Source organism: Synchiropus splendidus, chromosome 17 (genome assembly GCF_027744825.2).
Source record: "Synchiropus splendidus isolate RoL2022-P1 chromosome 17, RoL_Sspl_1.0, whole genome shotgun sequence".
In the NCBI taxonomy this organism is placed as follows: domain Eukaryota; kingdom Metazoa; phylum Chordata; class Actinopteri; order Syngnathiformes; family Callionymidae; genus Synchiropus; species Synchiropus splendidus.
The window spans coordinates 18000001-18021767 of record NC_071350.1 but is presented as its reverse complement, the minus strand read 5'-3'; the positions used below and the strand labels follow the sequence as shown (position 1 = coordinate 18021767).

The 21767-nt window shown below is 47.1% G+C and overlaps 1 long non-coding RNA gene across 1 annotated transcript in view; it reads left to right on the top strand.

The window, feature by feature from the left end:
- The first annotated feature begins 933 nt into the window (after positions 1-933).
- The window catches only part of LOC128748875 (uncharacterized), a 45200-nt gene continuing 24366 nt past the window's right edge, over positions 934-21767 (top strand). Inside the window, exons 1-2 of the long non-coding RNA XR_008412855.1 lie at positions 934-1017; positions 15905-15997. This is a non-coding gene — a long non-coding RNA (uncharacterized LOC128748875). The remainder of the gene's footprint in view (positions 1018-15904; positions 15998-21767) is intronic.

The window sequence follows — 21767 nt, the reverse complement described above, 5'->3', positions numbered from 1 at the left end:
CCGGGCCGCCACACAAAGCCTGTCAGCGGGGAGACAAAAAAGACGTGATTAAGAAGCGGCTGTCAGTGGAATCGGACCTGGAGCCTTTAACTCGTGACGGGTTCATTCAGTAATGCCTTGTTTATCAAAGAGTCATGTTCCGTCAGCCGTAGCTGAGCTTGGCCTCACTGTCACCGTCCAAGTCCTAGGTGCTCATTCATGCTTCTTCTCCGCCGTCTCCATTGAAGTTCAGTTGCGCCGCTAGCGTTAGCGTCTCCAGACTCGGATGCTGTTTAATGTTAAGTTGAACGAAAGAGCCACTTCTCTGGTTTTTGTGGATGATAGGATCCAGCTGGGTCCGTCAGAACTGGACCTGCTGTGTTTGGCGAAGGAGAGCAAAGCAGGAAGGTTTCTTTTCATCAAAGTAGGATAGAATGTTCCGTCTGTGGGGAACAACCTGCTTGAGAAGGAGGAGTCCCAGTTTCTTGGGGTCTTGCTCATGAGTGAGGGCAGGATGCAACACAACCACTGCTCCTCTGCATCAAGAAAACTGCCCGGGGCTGCGCCGGTGCCCAGGTCTGTCTGATAGACTGCTGCCGTTGCTGCTGCTGCTAGTGAGTTAGCTAAGCGTTAGCTAACGCTTAGCTAACTCACTATAGCTTCAACATCAGATGCTTGCTTCAATTCAGTCTTCACTCAACTTCTTGCTAAACATCTAGCTAGCAAAGTTTGCAGACAGCACGCCACGTTAGCATGATTGATGTTTGTCCTCTAACGTGGCATCATCCTTCTGCATCTGCTGAACATGAAAGTCATGAACTGAAGCGGCTCTTGAACATATTGACACGCACGGCTCCACCCCGCGCTCACATCCTCCCCACTCAGTGATGTATGTGTTTTTCAGAAAGGACACGTCCATGAAACTCAACATGCCTCCTCTTCTCTTGTCTCCAGAATGAAAGGTATTCAGGAGGGAGAGGACAACGTCGCCCCGCCGGACAATTTACTGCCCTTCTCTGGAAATTCCTCCTGATCCAGGTATGGGAACGGCGAGTGGGAACGCTGGCTGGGGCAGTCAATCTGCAGCCTCGCCGTTTTATCTCCATTGTCAGATAAAACTGGAGCTGCGGCTCTGAAGTCCTGCGTGAGTATGAGGCCCTTCAGCTCCTTCTCACGTTCTGGTCGCTGATAAAAATCACACAAACACTGTGTCAGTAGCAAGGCCAATAAAAATGCCTGGAGCTTCATCTGCAGACTCCTCGGCTGCATGAAACCCGTCCAGCAGTCCAGATTTGTGGACGCAACCTCGTCGCTTTGATCTTTAAAGCAAAAACGAAAGAAACACAGGAGCTTCGGTGACGTCAGGAAACCAGGGAAGACAGCTATAGTCGGTGTTCTTTTCTTAAACATGATACTAAAGTAGTTTTGGGCGCAGATGAAGTGGAAACACATCAACAGGAACTTGAAACCACGCGTTATCTCAGTCAACAGGAGGAAACGTGAAGTGGTCCTGACTCCTGCGTCTTCACAGGGTGAAGAAAAGAGGAACCAGTTCAATTTGGTTTAATGGCAGGGGGTAATATTTACATGTTTTAGCCTTCAAATGAGCAGTTTCTCACCAATAAAAAAGTATTAGCAATGACAGCAACGACAGGATCTTCTGGTGGTGTGAAACCATCAATGATGCTTTCGTTTAGATTTTGTCAATGAAAAATCTTTCACATCAGTTATCAAGGGATTAAGTCTTATATCCTGTAGCCTTCGACCTTGGAGCCGCCCGATCTTAGCCTAGCTACAGTGCTGACAGAGAACCCCAGAGTTTGTTTCACTTGTCCCTCTGTTGTGTCGCAGTTTTCCTCGTTTTTTTTGTAACTGTGTTGACGAAACGTTTGAAACGTGTATTGAAAGCAAAGGTTTATGGGGATTTAAGGTATTAATCGCAGGGAATAGTTGTACGAAACATTTCAGTGTTTTTTAAGAATTTAAATGTCAAGTACCAAGAATACAAGCGTCTGCTATTCGACCTAAAGTAGTGCCTCCTAGTGGTAGGACCGTGACGAGGGGATGAGCTTCGAATATCCTCCAAAACTCCAGTGGTCACCACAGAACAAGTTAGTAAGAACAAGGGCCATATTTGCCCCGCAAGTCGGGAGTTTGCTCACCTCACTCCCACTGCTCATGCTCATCCCATAATGCACTGCAGTAGTTGAAGCTGTTATCAAGTTTTAGCCAAACCTTGATTAAGAAGAGACTTATTTCAGCCCCTTACGACTGCTGTCCTGTTTAGATATAATCTGTCAATAGATTACATTTTTTTCATCTCAATCGCACGAAAGCTGAGTTAACTTGCGATTAATGGCAAATTATCCTCACATTTTGTGTCTGTTCTGAATGTAGCTTGAAGGAAGATGTTATCACCAGAGTGGCCCTTGATGTGGCCGGGCCTCTGTCCCACCTGCATGTTGAACCTCATGTCAGTTATGGTTCTAGTCCTGTGAAAGCTCTGGACATGTTCGTGCTAAAATAAGCTCTTCATTACACAGAACTGGATTTCTGAAGGGTTCTCTATGAACATCACCAAAAGACAGCTCAGGCGTCGCAGAAGACGGCAGTGTTCCAATGTGTACGTGAATATGAAATCATAAAAGAGCCTCCGTTCTTCGAACTTCATAAATCAGCACAGACCTTTAAAAGTGTGTTTCTGGGTCGAGTGTCTGTGAATCCTGATCTCACTTCTTCACTGCGTTATTCCGCCGGTGAGTCAGACTCACACACACACACGCGGAGGCAGAGGCCTTGACCCGGCAGCCCGGGTTAAAGAGGTGGCGGGGAGGACCAGGATGAGCTGTTGAGACTCTGCTTCTCCTCAGTCGGGGCTTTGGGCTTTTCCCACAGTAGCACACGCAAACGCACTCGCCAGTCGGAGACTGTTATCTCGGTCTTAACCTCCTCTGTCAGAGCCGCGTGTTTATTTATACTGAAACATTATTCATGGATGCTGCTGCACTTTATTACTGTTTTATGAGCTCAAGTGTCAAGAGTGGTATTTAAGTGCAAGCTGGAGCTGAAGGAGGCGAGCGAGCGTGTGATACCTCGTATCAGTATTTACTCAACGACAGATACGCGAACACAGAAGTAATCTGCTGCCTATTAACAGCAAAATAAAACCTTGCTTTGTCATGTCACCGACATATTGTCGTGGAGAAAAAGAAATATTTTATCAATGTAATTCTGTTTTATTTATTATTTTGCGATTTTTCATGACTAAAGAATTAAAAAAAAACCATGATTGATGATGTTTTAGAAAAAATATGGATGTAAATAAAAGCTGAAAAAGAAAAGAAAAACAAAATCTCAAAAAATACATACAAAATATTCTTCTTATTAATACAAATAAAACAAGTTAAGTATGTTTTACCACAAGTAAAAATAGAAGCTACTGACAATTTATAGATTTTATTAATAATTTTAAAAAACCCTGTAAGTTATTTTCATTCGTACCACAAATTGCTAATTATTTCTGTAAATATTAAATGTATATAAATAAAGCAAGATCAATGAATGAAAATGGTTTGAAAATGTTTTAAATCAACTATTAGAAATGTGTTATCACAGATCGTGCTGTTATTCAAGTACACAAATGTTACAATAGTTCAGGTTATTCAGTGTCAAGCTCAATCCATACGCTGAAAAAAAAGGCTGACTGTCCATGCCAATCCCAGCTACATAGGGCGAGAGGCAGGGGACACTCTGGACAGAACACCAGCAACCATCACGGACAATTTCGATTGGACTGTGGGAAGACAGTGGAGAACCCAGTGAAACCGGGATGTTTCTGCGAGGGCAGGAGGCGTCGGGTGATGGATGGCCAGTGAAACGGTGGGAACTTGGTCGGCAGAGAAACCGCCGACCTGGAGCCGATGGTGGTGGGAGGAGGGTGTGTCAGGTGAGAGGCTTTCTCAGGTAGGTCTGCCCAAACACGACGGCTTGTTTACCTGTCAGCCCGTCGCTTTTGTCTGGGCGTCCCACCAGAGACAAAGCCTGAGCCGGACCACCAGTGTAGCCGGGGCGTGTGCGTGCCGCAGGAGCGTGGTCTGGATGTTTGTCTTCACGCGTGTCCGCCGAAACATCCTCACCTCTGTGTGTGTGTGAGTGTGTGGGTGAGTGGTGCACATGCGTGTTGTGTAAGTGACCTTGAGCGCGCGTCATGTTTGTTGCTGGGCGGGTTTGTGTACGGACGCAAACATGTGTGACTAATTGGTTTTGGGGAGCAGCAGACAATACAGAATTGGGTTGTAGGTGTGTGTTTCTTTGTGTAAACGTGTTGGGGTGTGTGTAATCTGAGCAGCGTCGTCCTAACAAGCACATATATTATGGAGTCGTCCCGTTGACCTACTGCCGACGGTGTACAGTATCAAGGGTCCTCAGATTAGCTCAGGAAAACGCGTTTTTCTGGATCGATTGTTTACATCTGCTGCTGTAGCGAAAGTGGCGCCCCGCCGATTCGCTCGCTCGCTAGCTACGATGATAATGATCATCCTGGAGCGAAGTCCAAGATTCAGATGTCGACATGAAGCATCGAGCTGCTGGACATTATGTTGCAAATCTTACATAATCATCGAGTGTCGAGTCGAGTTTTGAATTTCCACAGTGAGTGGACGGTCGGGGTCACGCTGCCGTGCGGGGAGATTTACGACCTCTCAGCGCAGTATGATGCTCCCAAGATGAGCCATGTGGATTAACATCTGGCGGGAAGGATGCCGGCGGAATTACTGGCTCGGAATGACGAAGTAAAAAATGCAGGGTCGTCATGTTTCAGTACAAAGATCTGCAAAATAATTGATTTCATATTGTTCACTATTTATCTAATACTTCCTACTTTGCAGTTCAGTGGCTTTTGTACTCACAACCCAAGTGGGCGTTGTGTTCTGGCTTCCTGCCGTCTCTCGATTGGCAGGTCTAGCTAGGTGTCCCTGAAGTTCCTTCCGGACTCTATTAAATCTGGAAGTAAATTCTCAAAACCACTACAGAAACTACACATTATGCTAGTTCTAGTAAAAGCCAAACAGTTTGCTAACCGGATGAAACGCTCAGCTCTTAGCATTAGCAACCGCTAATATCAGCTTCTCTTCCATTTCTCCTTTTCTTCCGTGATACTTGAAGAATTATTGTGGAATCTTCGGAGAAATTAATAAAATACACTTTTACTTTTTAGAAATACACTAAAATACTTCCATTAATACATGACAAAGCAAAAAGATAAAAACCTAATTGAGTCACTTGAAAATATCTATTTGTCCTTGCTAAAGTTATTATCAACTCAGCAGCGATGTTGGGTCCTAAACGTCTCATGTGTTATCACGTTTGTTTGTTATCAAGCTACACATCTGAACCAAGTCCCTAAATCGCCGCCTGCCTCCTCGACAGTTAAGGATGGGCATGGAATGAATGGCTGAATAAAAACATGCAAAGGTCATTAACGCTGAGGCAACTGCAGCTGGTATTGTGACAGACTGAGTAACATTTTCAAAGTGATTTCGACAGAGAGGGATCAGCTCTCATGCCGTCTGTACTCAGGTTTAATTGTGTGTATCTAGAGGCTTTAGCTACTGTCTGCTGCTGGCTGAGTGTGTGTGTGTGTGTTTAACAGTGTCTACCTGTGTGGTGGTTTAAGCCCAATAATCTCTGTTTGTCTCAGTCTGAGAACTATAATGTCGTGACTCATGCGGGGCGTGTTAGGAGCCCAAACACTCCATCACTGGTATCAGCAGTCGCCGGTGACTTCCAACAATAGTAATCCTCAAATGCCAAATTAATATGTGAAGCGTGGGTGTGATGGAATTGATGTCCACAAACTCTAAAGTTTGGATAGTGGCGGATCAGTTGAGGCATGAGTGGCGCCGTTTTATCAAAGGAAGGTGGCGCTCTTTTCTTTCATCTCAACGGTCTGCTTTACGTTAAACCACTTGTATGGTGTCGCTGGGTGTTTGCTGGTATTTCCATCATGTGGTGTTGATGCTGATTCAGAAGTGGTGGAGACGACCAGGATGATGACAGTGGCAGCTAACCATCACTGTGATGGGTTGTCATCGTCTCTGTCGCTGATCCAGCTGGCAGCTTGAAACAAGGTCGAGGTATCTTAGCGCTTGTATGCGTGCAAAATCCATATTTGCATCCATTGTATTCATTCATCTTCTGCTGCTCCCATATGAGCGTCACTGAGGGCTGGAACTTGGACTGAGGGGTGGGGGACACCCTGTACACCACACTGAACCAGGAAACAAACTCCACGCAGGAAAGACTGGGGTTTTCTGATCATAAGCTATCGTTGTAGTCAAGACTGAGTTGGGGTCCTTGGTCTGCGTTTGTCCTCAGCAGGGAGATAAGGACGCGCTGCAAACTAGCGGCTACTTTGCTTCATTGGTTGCTCAATTGATAAGACGTCCATATTGTTATTGAAAAACCGAAATGTTCAGCCCTTATTGTCAACAGTGAAAGGTGAAAAAGCCTCACGTGCTTCACTGTAACATCTCCCTGCGGCTCCACCCTCCGGTGTTCCTGTCACCTTCTTCCATATCTGGCTCTCCGTCACTCCGTATATCTCCCATCGCCCCTCCGTCTTCCCACAAAAGCAGCTGCTTCCTTCTCTCTCCCGAGTGCCGGGGAGGAGGAAGCCCGACCCAGCTGGACATATTTCACAGGGACAGACTCAGATTTGGGGACAGACGGTGAGAAGGAACTAGAGGGGGGAGGCGTGGAGGGCGAGAGACATATTTCAGGCGGTGGTGGGGGTCTGTCTCAGGCTTTGATCTGACCTGCACACCGAGGGTCTGGACTTTGAGAAGAGCTGCTTGCTGGAGGCCAAAGCTGCAGGATTAGGGAGCTTTTCTCTTCTGCTTCCACCAAACCTTTGTTTCCCAGGCCCTTCAGGTTTCTGTAATTACTTTGACTCAAACACCCACCCGGGGAATTACACACACTGGTTTATTTATGCTTCCATTCTTAAATAATGTGACCTAAGGAACTTCATCTCGAGCCAAAGAAAGTTTGTGCAACCAACAACACATTTGTACAGGAGAGTTTCCACTGTTGCTGGAGCTGGCCAAACTAAAGGGACCAGACAAGGCAGCTGGACGTGGCCCTCTGTTTTGGGTCCCATACTGACGCCAAAGGCAGGATCCATGGCATTAGGTTTTCAATTGGCACACTTTGTTCTGCCTTCCACTGCATCTTCTGACGCTGTGGGCAGTGCGGCACGTAAAAGTAAGCCAGAGTTGGGGTTAGGGAAGCCATAAGATGCCACTCTATTTGTTCGACATCACACACGCTGCTTTTTAAAACCCATCAAAAGTTCACGTGTTTGTCCGTAACAACAACACATTCCGTGAAGAGAGCTTCTGAGCCTCGATTTTTAAACCCATTGGAACACCCATGTGTCAACATGCATCACTGAAGGTTGCCTTCAGCGTCAGTATAGGACGCAAAAGTCCACTTGCCAACGTCAATACATTATGCCATGGGAGTGAGTGTGGCTCAGATCTTCAAGAAGGTCTGCTTCAAAAGTTGCTAAAGAACCATGTAGTTCATGAGAACACACCATCACTTCCTGTAAATGGTGTGAGAACAGGACACTCCGACAATATTCCTGAACTAAAGTAGAGTTGACTTTGACGACAAATTCTCCCCTCGAGTGTCTCAGACGACCTCCTTCATAAGGTGGCTTTTCTATATTGCGCTACCCAGAGTGTCTGACAGATGATGAGGGAGATTCGGCGTTCTCCAGAGGTGTGGAGCAGAGTCATGAGCCAGTCTGTTCAGGTGGTATAGGCAACTGAAACAGGACGTTCACAGCGCACTTGTGGAGCCTGTGTCCTGGCCCCAGTCTGTTGCATCCTCAGGTCCATCATTAAGACTCATTAGCTTCTGAAGGCTGCTGTCATCCCACTGCTGACGCCTTCTGTTGCAGGGAGCTGTTCTTTGGGAACCCGATTTGAACCCTCCTCACCCTTGTTACACTCCTCTCTGCCCATGTCTTATCTCCAGATATGCACCTTGTCGACTGTTTTCTTCAGTCAAGTGACCCTTAACAGACAAAGCTTTCAGAAATTTTTTGTTATTAGCAGTAATAAACTAACTCACACAAATTCCAAAAGAATGGATCCTGAGGGTGACTGGCTTTTTTAAGATTATGAAATTAAAAAAAAATATGTAATGGTGTATATTAAAACAACATCTATATTGTGCTTGTAAGTGTGTGAGTATGAAGCTGTGTACATATTCATACTACCCCTCTGAGTGCCTTGAAGCCTCCATCGGGGTACAAGTCCCCCCATTACGAGAAGCATTATCTTATCTGACGTCAAAATGTCTCCATTCAATGTGCTAATGATAGAATAGAAATTGTTCCTACACCAAACTGAGAGTATTTGCCCAGTTTCAGTCAAGAGGAGAGTAAAAGTTATTTACACTGGATCCAAAAACTTGAATCTTGGTGTTTTGAAAGACGATTTTGCTCCAGGTGTGAGCTGAGTGGCTGCTCTCCAGCCAGGTCGCCGCTTTTGTTCTGTATTAATCAGGTAATGTGTGTGTGTGTGCGTGCGCTTGCCAGCCAGACTGAGGTTTTGTTGAGATTGGAGTGGCCTTTAGGTCAGAGGTCAAATAAACACAGCTGGCGCTCTTCTCCTGGCTGATTTAGCAGGACAACCCCCCAACTCTCTCCTCTCATCTGCCTCTGTGACGTCTTTAATATTAAAAGTTTCCTTCCTCTCACCTCGCAGAGTGAAGCGCGGGTCCATTTCATCAGCCCTCCTTCTTTCCTCGGTCGCCACGTCTCCGCAGCTCTTGCTCACTCACGTGTGTGCAGTGAGGAATGCTTCCGTGATGCCTGGATCCATCAGATCCCCACATTGCTTTCAATAAATCAGCCTCCCATGTCTCTTCGGTTTCTTTGTCGACCTGTGACCCGGTCAGGGGTCGTGCTCTCTGTCATATATCCCTACTGTACGGCAGCGATATATATCTATATATATGTATATATATAGATATATATCCTGTTTGTTTTCTAGTCTGCTGCATTAGCGGCCGCTGAAGTGTAGTGAGTCCGGACAGTTTGTACTTACTCCACTAACTTTTACCACAAAAACTGTCGCACTATCTCACATTTGAGTTTATGACATATTTAATTTGAGTTTCACCATCATTCTGCCTCATTTCTTAAATGGGGTTGTGAGTACTATGATGAGCATGGATGCCAGGGCTGGCTGATTCGGACTAAAAACTTTTTTTTGTTTTTAAGGAACCTGGTCTGATTGTTCACTTTATTTATCTGGGGGGAAATTGCTTTTCGTTACAACCACAACTCCTGCTCAAAAGTAAAACAGAGAGGGTAGGTAACATGGAAAGTGACTCCAACAAACATGCAAGATAAAAATAAAAACATAATATATACTACTAAGCGCAAATGAAAAAGAACCATTATTCTGCCCCTGCTCTGTGTGCTAACAGTCGCTCGGCATATGGCGAACAACTTCCAAAGAAGATGCGGAAGTTGGTCTTCAAATCTTTATGAATTTATCTGTAAAACTAGACATACAAGTACATATCAGTGTCCCAAGCAATATACACACATTTACACACAAGAAAATAACACACGAAAGACTCCGCTAACTTGAAAAGCTTGAAAAAGTATTGTTGCACTACAGGAACACATACTCACAGGCACTATATGGCTGCGTGGATTAAAGAGCTGTCATTTGCTGTCAAGTGTAGCTTTGTTTTGTTGAGCTCTGGCAAACTACAGCAACACCGCAGACTCACAATGCTGCTGAACGTCCGGAACATCAGGCACAACACCGTCAACAACATAACCATCTTGACGGTATTAACAGTGTATTCACAGCAGACGGCGATGTTAATGTCATGTTAATTTCACTCGTCGATCACGAGCTTTACAGTGGAGCTACAGAAAGCTCCGTGCAGTGGACTCGTGCAGTGGATTTGCACACCAAAACAACACAACCAGCGTTGCCATTTGTGGTACGAGGAGGTCGGCCATGTTTTACCTGCTCGACATTCCTCAGCTGCCGTTGAATTCTGGTGACTGACACATTAAAAATGTTTACAGTCATGCCTCTTACTGTATAAATGTTGGAGCAGGGCGGAGCCGGGACGACATAGCTAGCCTGAATAAACGGAGGTTAACAATGGGTCACGCTTTCTGCTCGCCGAGAGAATCCTGTTTGTTGCTGTTGCGGTCCACTTGATTGAATCGCGTGCGGCCGGGCTTCGCACACACGCACATTGCTGCTAAAGGTGTGAGCGTTTCCTCCATCGAGGCGTGAAGCCTCTGCTAATGGCTCTTTGAGTCGGCGCTTCTAATCCCGGCTTTTGTCTCGCGCCGTGTCGAACATGTGTCACGTCGATGGCTTTGTTCTGCGGAGGTTGATGCAGATGTGGGACTCATTCATGGCCGGCCCCAGTTGCCGCCGCCACCCGCCGTACCTGCTATCTAGCGCCCTGACATGAGGACACAGCTGCCAATTGTGAGACGCTTCATCATAGTCTTCATGTTACAGACGGATGGCTGTGTTGAAAGATAGGCGGAATAAATTGGCAGGGATGTGAGGAGGAGAGGAGCTTACGTTTCAATGCTCTTTTCTCCGAATCAGTCAAACTGGAGCTGTCGAGGTGCGTGTTTGTTTTGTTGTCTGCTGCAGCGAGGTGTGATAACAAAAACACGCTCTGACTTTAGAGCTACTACTGCGTCCTCCTGCCTACCTGCTGAGATCTCGGTCCAACTGTCTCGCCTCTCCACCGTCTCCCCAGAGACACTCGCTTGGTTGGAGCACATTCTCATTCCAAAGGTATCAATAGTGACAATCCTTGAGTGAATTTTGCATCCCTTGGTGACGCCCTCCGCCTCACATGTTGATGTATTAGTCTGGCAAAGAAAGATGGAGGTTTGGGTTAGGGTGGCGGATGGCGCTCCCTTTGTTCTCTATTCTTCACTTGGTATAAGAAGTACCTTACACGACCCTGAGCTTCATTCACAGTGTCTTCTATGGCACCACCAGTAGGGGGAGTGCCACATAATGCTCTATATTCACCAACATCCGCATCGATGTAGTCACCCCCAACCCACCTGTTTGGAACATCAAATGGGGAGGAAACTTTTGACTGAAACCCCTGCGTCAGGCGGACTTTGTCGCCAACATAGTCCGCTTGAAAATAGTCGCCATTTCACGCCTTAGAAGTGAGAATGGGTTGTCATTTCTGATCTTGTTGGACTCGACATCCACACCCACACGCTCTTGTGCCATGAACAACAAGTGAAAACAGGCGAAAACATTTACTCATCGATCCGCCTGACGAGAAACCAGCTCCAGTTGCAGAGGCCCAGTTCCGGCTCCGGGTGAGAGCCTTCTCTTGCCTGATCTTACTGGCGACACATGCTCTGTTGAGGGACTCCTGGAGCAGCGGGAAGGTAGTATATTAAGTCCAATTTCCATAAGCCGGGCCCTAAATTGGACATTTGGTTGTATTTTAAGTAAAGCCCCATGGTATCAGGGGCCAGAGCGGAGCCAGGGAGATCAGGGTGATATACGGCCACATCAAAGCTCCACTTTGCAGCACACTGAATCTGGATTCACAGAAAAACAGCCAAGGTGGGGAAGGGATTGAACCATCTTCTGCCAACGTTCATGGACATACTGAAGACTGAATGGAGGAAATCAGTGAAGTGAACATTTCATCCCGGCCGACTGATCTGATCACTGTTGGTGGAACTCTCTATAACGTAGACCAGGTAGAGCACGTGCTTCAATGAAACGCCCGTCCTTCAGGTCACAGTCTAAGAATAGAGCTCTGTTTTTTCAAAGGGACTTGGCTCCTTCTGTCACAACAGTGTCTTATCTCAACTGGTTCCACATAAACTGTGAATGTGAAGGCATCATATCTTCATCAATAATTGATTCCAATCGTGCAACAAATCCTTTACAACTTTGCGTTTGTTCCCCGGCTGGTGATTGTTTTGACAAAATGACTGAGGAGTAAATCCCGGCGCTCGGCAGCCTGACAGTGATATGGTTGTTTTGGCAGCGTTGGAAGTCCGACCTGAATTATTCAGGCAGGGCAACTGAAGTCATTGAGGACAGAAATCCTGCATGATCCCTTTTGAAAACCTTCACTGAAGAGCTGGTGGGGAGGGAGGGGGGGTGTAACGTCAACTGGCGGCGACAATGGAATCAGGAATGGTGTTTGAAAATAAAGGCAAAGAAAGGAGAAGCTCGGCAGCAAGGTGAGGGAATTATGGTGGACTTACGGTAAGTCCTCGCCCCTGTCACACTGCTTCCGAAGCCTAAAGCTGACACCTAAGTGGCCCTCATTTAGTCCGTTAGGAGCCACCCCGGTCAGCATGTGTGAGTGAAGTGGAAGGAGATACAGGAGCGGACGGGTTAGCGGGGTTAGAGCCGGGATCTGCTGGATTTGGTGCAGCGCAGATATAATCCTGGCTCCTGCTTAAGATTCAACCTATGTTTGCCAACCGGTGCTGAGATTCGCTTCCAAACCAGGGGACACGTCTGAATCAAGACATGGCGCCGCCAATTTGCCAGAGAGGTGTAGAGCTGAGCGCAGTCTTCCCCCCGCGTCCCTACAGGAGCCGGCTAATCCCCGCTGTGGAGGCAACCTGTCATCTGGCTCCCCTTCACTACCTCATCCTGACGTCCTGTTTCGGGCAACATCCTCGCCGCTCCTGCCGCCGTCACTCACGCGCACATCACAGACAAAGGCCCGAGCTCGCACCTGCGAAGGCTCCGCGCTGGAACTACCTGCGCTAATCCAGTGAGCTTCCACAATCCCGCAGTACAAAGGGTGTTTGATGATGGGTTATTATAGTCGTACGGTAAGTACAGCCCACCCTCTGCTGCCCCTTTAATGATATATTAGCACCAGCACAGAGGTCTCATTGTTCTTCGTCCAAAGAGAGCCGAACAGCTGAGAAGTGAACAGAACCCAAGTTGACCTTAAACAAACCAGTGGACCCCCAGATGGATAGAGCGCCTTCAGTGACTTCAGGGTCTTTTTAGCTTGGTTCCTGAGTCATGGCAACGGAAGATTATTGAGAACAGGAGAAATCTCTGGACTGCCATGGACGATGATGTTTGCTGATGATATAGTGAGCAAGTTGGAGAGGTGGAGGTTGACTTCAGAGCACAGAAGAATGAAAAGTCAGTGGGAAGATGGCCTTCTGTGGAGAGTATTTGGGGAACATCACCCATTTGGTGGACAGAGGTCAGAGAGTGAGACCTGCCATGATGGATGGATGGTTGGAGTCCAGCTACTGGCTACATGCTAGCTCAGTCCAGCTATTAACCACATTATCCAGGTCCTGCAGTCCCACGAAGAGAAACCCCACTTCCTCTCCAGTAGTCGGATTAAGCCGTTTACATGCATTTTAAAAGTCAGATTGTAGCCTGACCGTTGCAGTGATTCCAGTTTCTGAGCCGTGTTGTAAACATGCTCAGTGAAACTCAACAAAAATGTGGAGATTGAGTCTGTCTGTGTCCTCCAGGGTCAAACACTAAACCAACATACAACTCGACAAACAATTACGCATCAGGTCAGTGACCTCGAACAGCAGGCGACTGTGTGTTAGACAGGGATGCTGGAGGCTTGACCTGGCCGCCTGCAGTCAGAGGTTTTTCTCACTCCTCTGTGGAGAAACACAATAAAGAAACACACACACACGCAGGAACACACCTTATGCTCAGAGTGTCAAAGTGTCACCGGAGCATTTGAAAAGCTGTCGCAGCGATAATAGTTAAGGCGGGGCGTCAGCGAGACGCAAGATTGACACTCTTAGCCTTCCTCCGTCAACACACGTGAAGCTCCACTGGCAGAGCAGCAATTCTCTCACGGCGCAGTCAAAACAAACGGCAGCGTTCACACACTCACAATACTTATTTGTTGTACCCACAGCCGGAGCTCAGAAACGACGCGCCGTTCCCAGATAATCAAAAGAGACTTTAAATCCCGGCAAAAGCCGCGACTTCCTATTGATCTCATGGGCTCAATCGAGCCGCGGACTGATGGGAGGAAGAGAAATGAGCGGCTCATCGTCCTGATGGCCTCCATTCTGAGGCGACCTTTCGGAGCCGTATTGTGTTTGCATTAGGAAAGTGGCCTTCGGAGAGCGTTGAATGTTTCATGAAGGCAGGTCCGGCTGAAGTTTCAGTGGTGTAATGAGGGCCGACGACAGTGTGCACAAGTGTGTAATGACCAGATCTGACTCTGTAAAAAACGTCCCGGACACGTGGCACCGCGCTCCTCAACAGGCGGCGGAGGGAAACTTCAAATCCATTACTAGATTGCTTCCACACCGTTTGCCAATTTCCCACGATCATTACGTCTTTGAGAAAAAGCTTCCTGTGTTGCAACTGAGTTATTTTCGCCTTCATCTTGTTGTCAGATTTAAGTGCTGCTCCCTGGACTTGTCAGTTTCTCCTTTTGTCTGTTGCTGCGCCGAACATGACGGCTTGTGCCCCGCAGGGCCCTTGACAACAAGTCACCTGTCCGACTCAGAGAAGCGGGTACACGTGCACGTGTTTGGCAGCCCAACAGGCCTCAATTAAAAACGGACACGTGCGAGATCGTGCATGTGATTCAAACCCCACGCGCCCTTCCTTCATTCATCACTTTCACTTTGTCTGGAGCCGAGGAAGTGGTGCAGAGTTCTGCCCCTGAAGAAGCTCGAGCCGTCGGGCTTCTGTCCGAACTGGGCCGACGTCACTCAGAACTGATGAATGCATTCCAATGGAATTCACTGGAAATATGTGCAGAGTTGTCTGTTAAATCTCTTATGCATTTGTCTTTCTTCATATCTGTGGTTCCTTTTATACGCCGCTGCAAACTTCTCATCCGTACATCTCAGGATAGATTTGGTTTCTTACCAAGATGTGATGTTTCACGGGTCGTGCAAGCAATTATCTGACTGGTTTGTAGTTTTTTTATGGCATGTTTGTTCCAAGATCTTGACCTCTTAAAGGTCGGTTTGGAGAAGCCACGGTCTCTGAGCATTCACACGTCGAAGCGTCACTTTTTCGTCATTGTTCATTCTTAATTCCCATCAACTGAAACGGAACCCTCCATTAGCAGCAAAAAAAAAAGTCCATTTTATTTCGCTAAAATGCTTCATACCATTTGGGTGAATCACGTTCGGCTCCGCTGGACGTCAAAGAGGAACACACACAGCACGATGTGAGTCATGCATCTGTCAATAGGCACTGTCAAAACTCATCCCCACGCAGAGACAGATGTCAAGCCCAATGTGTTGTAAAGGTCGCGCCGCTGGTTCTCTTGAATCCGGTTCTCACTGTGGGACCAGCGCAGCTCACACCAGAAAAGTGGAAGAGAGTCACTGATCCGGAAGGGGGTTCAAGTGCGCATGGCGGCCGGCATTAGATAAGAAAAGATCAGCCTCTGCTTGTATCACACATGAGGCTTTTACCATGACAGAAAAATGAGCCAGTGATGAAACACCTCCATTCCAGCGAAAGGTCAAGCAAAATTAGCAACAATATACAACAGATCTGAGACTGAGTCAGACTCCAGCAGGAAGGAAAGACCTCTCAGATCTGTCCTGCAGAGTCACACAGAGGCCACAGAGTTGTAGTCCTCGGGAGGAGAAAAGGTCCCTTCAGGCCTTTCAAGAGGAGAACTGAAGGAAAAGTAAAGCAGCAGGACGTGAAGAACACAACCAGGAAGTGAAGACTCCAGCTTGTGAAACTGAACCTCCTCAGAGTTTAGCTTAATAAAGTAACATCAGGATGTGAGGGGAACCTCATGCAGGAACTGCAAGATGAAGGACGCAGGGCTTCAGACCAGGAGCTGAGAGGATTGCTTTTAAGAGGTTCTCCTTCCACTGCAGGAACCCTGACTGCCTGTGTTGGACCCATCCAGTGGGAAGCAAGGATGACCTCAACCTTGGAGCGGCCCAGTCCTGCAGCGGTGCGAGACCCTGGTGAGTTTTCTAACAACGTTGTATGTAGTGTATGGTGAGGAGCTCTTCACAAGCATCCTGCTCTCAGGAACTTTTTCCTTCTGGCATCACACGGAACACACTCCCTGGCCCTTAAAAAGTTCTCCCCTCCTGTAATTGAAATGTCTGGCGTGCGGGCCCGTCTCTCTTAACAGCCGCAGCCTGGCTCCTCCAGCGGAGGATAATGGCCGGGAGCAAAGGTGCCGTCTCTCGCCTCCCACCTTTGTTTGATTAGAACAAGTGAGGGGAAACTGCCGGGCGACTTGACCCGAGCGTGTGCCGAACAAAATTGCGTTTGTTAGGTGAACCCTGCTCTGCCCATCTCCCCGTGTCTGGGGAGGGATTTGAGATGCATATACATGAGCGCTGCGGGCTGGGAGGGGAGTCAGGTGGAGCTCCCAATTTAGCTCTGCGGGGAAGGTAATGGAGCCTCCTGCCTAACAAGCTCCATCCCGGAGTGGAAGTCTGCTGTCGCCACAGCTTCTCCCGCCGTTTGCATAATTTCCCACACTCATTTTGTCCTGCGGCTTCTTGGCTTCACACCAATTTGGTGGTGCGGCGGCGAGCTGAACACCTTTCCGCCCTCTGCCTCATTTGCGGAGGCGGAACACCGGGACAGGTTCTGCTGTTTGTGAGTGTGTTGTCTTTGTCTGGCAGGTGCTTTGTTAAGCTTTCTGCCAATTATTGTCTCCGGCCTCTTCCACTCCTGCAGGGCTTGAGCCCTGTTGTCTTTCTTCTCTCTGTGCTTGGTTTGTTTGCATGTGTAACCAAACAAGTTGACAAGTTTAGGAGGCCAGATTACATCTCTAAGTTTTGACATTTGTGATGCGTGGCCCACAGCTCCAGACAGAGCAGTTCATTAAGGTGAAGTTCCTCATGGCAGCGCTCCAGGCAGGTTGCAGGTCAAACACTTCAGCTCCCACAGTGACGACCAATTTCGCCGTCACGGCGGAACAGTGAGAGAAAAGTAACGCTTTTGGACTTTGGAATTCAGAAACACTACTTTGGGAAGAAATATTTTCAACTAGTGTCTGTTTAGTTCAGTCAGCTGGTTATCTGAGTCAAGACTAGGGAAACTTCTACAAGGGTTGTAGCATCTCGCTGTCCTCCTGCTGCATGTCATGGATCAGGACCATGAAACACCAGGCCCAGGACCAGGTCCAGGACATCATATTCCCTCCCTCCTTGTTGAGATGAAGCCTTGTGTGACACCAAACGCTCACATTTGCCCACAAATATGGCCGCCAAGGGTCACGATTCGGACGATCCTGAATCCATTCATCAATGTCCAAAGTCCCGTGGTTGAAATGTAGAACAGACAGAAATAAAAAGTGGAACTCACTCGTGCAGCGTCACACGATACGGGGCGGATGGAAACAAACATGGCTGACCGCCAGATCCATCACTCTCCAGGATATTTCTGACTCTCTTACTTTTCAGCTGCTGAACAACTCAGCTTTACCTCTCAGACTCCGCCCATCCAAGCCTTTCATCAGGCTCCGCCCTGGTGAGGAGCCCCGTAACAAAACAACTTTTTTTTTTTATTTAGCTTTTGGCAAATAAAGCAAATTTTGTTAAAATCATTGCAGCCTTTTTTAAGCTAAAAACTGACGCTAGTTTGCAATGGTCCTTATTGCCTATCATGTTGTTCCAGAACCATAAATGGTCGCAACTTTCACTGCCATTTTTTAAAAATGTGCTGCAAAATCAGGCATTTTTGCCAACGATCAAACAAAACAGCTGTGAAATCCTGGAGGGTCTGATGGATCGTCCTCATGAAAACAGTTTAGTGGCCGCTGGATTTAAGTTGACGCAAGCTTTGCAGCCCGAACTGGCCGAACTGGAAACCCAGCCGCCACATTTCAATACAAAACGCGCTTTGACCTCCCAGAACCTCTGGAACACGAGCAGCTGCTTAAATTAACTTGCGCTTCCACTTGATCATTCAGGAGAGGTTCTGTCGGAGGTGGCGGCTTCGGCTAACAGCTCGTACGCCTGTCAATCACGCCGCACATCTCTGTCAAAAGCCGCGGCCGCCCCTCCCACCAGGATGTGCCGCGTTCAATTTGACATCTGTGTTAAACAAGGTCTCGGACAAATCCTCCCTCGACAGGCTTAGAGAGGCTACCTGGGGAAATCTCCGCTGTCTGGGTGTGTGATGGCTCCACTGTGTCATACATATCCATGACGCCGGCGCTCCTCCGCCTGCACAACAACCAGCCGCCGTCTGCTGGGTTTCGGGCTTCTGGCTCCTGGGGGGTAATTGACAGGCCTCAGCCCCCTTGCTGGGGGGGTCTCAGGGGGTCCAGTTAGGCTTGCCTGCTCTCAGAGCTGCAGACCTCCACTCATGGAGAATGCATAACTGGATCCCTGCTCCGTCGCGGGATTAGCGCGTTGTCCCGGGCAGGAGCGGCAAATAAGGCCGAGCCCAGCTGTTTGTTGTGCTTCGTAGACGGAGACAGGCTTGAAAGTGCACTGATGATGACACTTGTAACAAAAAAAGTAACACACAACTTTCCCCCAAATCTGACCTCAAGTTCTGCTCCACAGCTCATCTTCCATGTTATCATGTAGCATGCATGCTAATATAGCGCACCATAGTCCAACAGCACAACATGCCTATAGTGGAACAGCATGTCATCTCCTGCGCTATGATACACTAAACCACAGGAAGATGCTTTGCTATGCAATTATTGACTTTTCAAATCTCAAATCTATGATACTGCATTAGCGAGTAAAGTTCTGTTTACTTTGCTAATCATCTGATATATTATAGCAGCCATGTTTCCCATGTTATTAGATGAGACGCTACTGTGCTACAGCACACTGTTACACCGGTGCTAACAAGTCGACGTATTACAGCACAGAATACTGCACTATACACTGTTGACTGTGATGCTACTCTTAATTCTGCAGCTCACCTATGTACTATGGTGTGGTACGCTACCGTTCTGTATGCTAATGCTATGCTTTGTTATGCTGTCGTTCCGTTGTATATTCCTAGCATGTAGCATAACCTACTCTTGCAGCGTTCATTTTACCTCTGCAGTGGGACGTCTGAATTGGGAATGACGTCACATTTGAGTTCAGCGCGGTCAAGTTATCAAAAACAGAAAAGGAGATCACGACTGAGCTATTTGCACGTCTTGTCCGGACATAAGCAAGTTCTTGATACACGTGCTGCGTTTGAAACCCACCAGAGAAAAAGGGAAAACAAATCCACTGAATGTGTTGAAAACCTTCACTTCTTGTTTACGTTCATCTGATATTGCGTACTTGGAGTGGTGATTCCAGGTGCCCTCGGAACTGGGAAATGCGTAGCCCTGCCCCCGATGTTGGCATCGGATCTGGGATTTCCCGGTCACCACCCTGAGGATGTGATCCAAAACTTCCGAGGTAACTGGAACGCACCATGAGGATCCGCAGTTTTGGAATTGCTACATGGGAATTTCCGAGTTCCGAGCACAACAGGAACGTTCCCTTTATACTGTGCTGCATTCTGGAGTCACTTGTTTCTACTGCTCACCCATACACCATGATACCGCACAGTACATAATACCATGGATCCTGCACAACGCAGTGCTCTGTTAGACTGTGGCTGTGGGTATGATTGTACGCACCTAGCATACAGCGGAGCATGCTACATACTGCAGGATGCTATAATCCCCAATACTTTGCTGTATCATGGTACGGTTCACTATACATACCAAACTATGCTGGTAAACAACTTTAAAGTATAGTCTACCATACTGTAATAATACAGTTTTGTTTGTTGCAGAACATTAATAAACTTTGTCCTCTCATCACTTTTAAATACAAAATGTCTGACCTTGGTAGCGTAGAGTTTAAGCTACAGTATCGTTGTACGCTTCGATGAGACAATACAGTTCCATTGCAGTGAAGTGTGGTACGGTCCGGAATGGTAAATGTTGACCTTGTTCTTAGTGGAACGTATGGATTGATAGGGGGATATCCGGAAAGCTAGCCGCGCCAACTGTGAAGTGGCTTTAGCTTAGTGTCGACAGTCTTGTCAGAGTTTATAAGCCTTGAAGCTGTTGGTAGTGTTGCGTGTTCAGTGCTCTGGTCCGGGCTGCGCGGCTCTCGTGCGCTGGCTTCCTCCCACCCACAGTCAGACATGACCAAACCTGCGTCGCAGAGCTGCGTCTCTGCTTGCGGTTGGCAAACACTGGTTCGCTCTCATCCAGAACATCAAACATGACAGAGACATGGCGAGAAGCAACGGACGTGTTTAATGACGTTAGACCGAAGGAGCTGGTTTCGCCCCGATCCTTTGGTCGACGCTCCACGGAGCAATGATCCGGCGAGATCCCATCTTTTGTTGAGTCTCGCGGTCACTCAGTTGCAGCAAGGATTTTGTAACAGCTGATGCTCACGCAAAGATGTTTCAAGAATGCTGGTTAGTGACCCAGAAAGTATGGAACAGGCAGAAAACAATTCAGGTTTTGCTCCTCAGACTGACGTTGCTGGATCCAGTCCACTGTTTTTACTCTTCATCTCATTTGTGCTCCACGTTCCTCTGGCTCTATCCAGATAAACAAGCCTTTTTTGTGCGAGCCAAACCTCATGTGAACTTGTCGCCATCAACACCAGCACTTCTGGAGATGGTATCAGGCTAGCGTGAGTCACTGATGCTAACCGAACACGGAAGAAGCAGCTTGAGCTGGCAGTCACGCCAGACTAACACGGAACGCTATCGGCCAAATCTGCCATTCGTTTTTCATACTTTTAGTTCCAGTACTTTCAAGGTCACCACCCACAAACAGGTTTGTTCCATTTCCCCCCAGCTCCATGTGTGAAAATAAAGAAACTTTAATAACACATCCATGTACGGTACCACTAAATCAAACAAAGAACATTTAAATGTGATTATTTTAAATTACTATTTAAGAGAATGTTCAACATGTCAGAGAAATTTCAATTTGATATCTCTTTTACACATCATTTTTTATTTTAAAAATACATTTGTGGTCTGTTTTTTTTATGCCGATTTAATATTGAAATTATTTAACAGTTAAAAAATAATGTCCACATTGTTTTCAAGTAATTTTTATTTAATTCACTTTATTCTCTTGTATTTTTAATTGATATACTATTAATTCTGAATATTTGCCTCATTAATTTGATGTTTGTCTACTACATGTTGTTATTTCCACTCAGCTGTCAACCCTAAATGACAAGCCATGAGCTAAAACTAGAGATAAACTTGACCTTTATTGAATCAAATATATATTAATGAATAGACAACATTGGGTTTGAACCTGAAATATAAGGCCTATAGCAGTGTATTGACTGTTGAAATAAAAGCAGGCTTTTTTTTACCCAAGAAAGGCCAGTGAAAGAGCCACCTGTGGAGAATCACCAAACTAGACAGACAAAAAACTGAATTCATGAGGACGTATAGGTGATGTTTGTAAATACAGATGAAGCAGGAAGTGAGTGCTTGTGTTGGTGGTTTCTCTTGAATGAAGAGCGCACGCTTCCTTCAGCAGCCAGACGTAGATGCTGTGTAGGAACAGTCAGTATGACACATATTCTGATCCCAAATCGAGCGGTTTGGACAGCAGCGTCAGCACCTGCGGAGGACCTCAGATGGATCACCAAAGCCAACTGGTTTCACTTGAAAGCAGCAGCGATGATCTGCACCAGATCCTCCGAGGGCAGCGGCAGCAGCTCTGCTCCCAGCGCGACGCCTGGCACTTTCTGCTTGCCACACACTTCTGCCTCACCACAA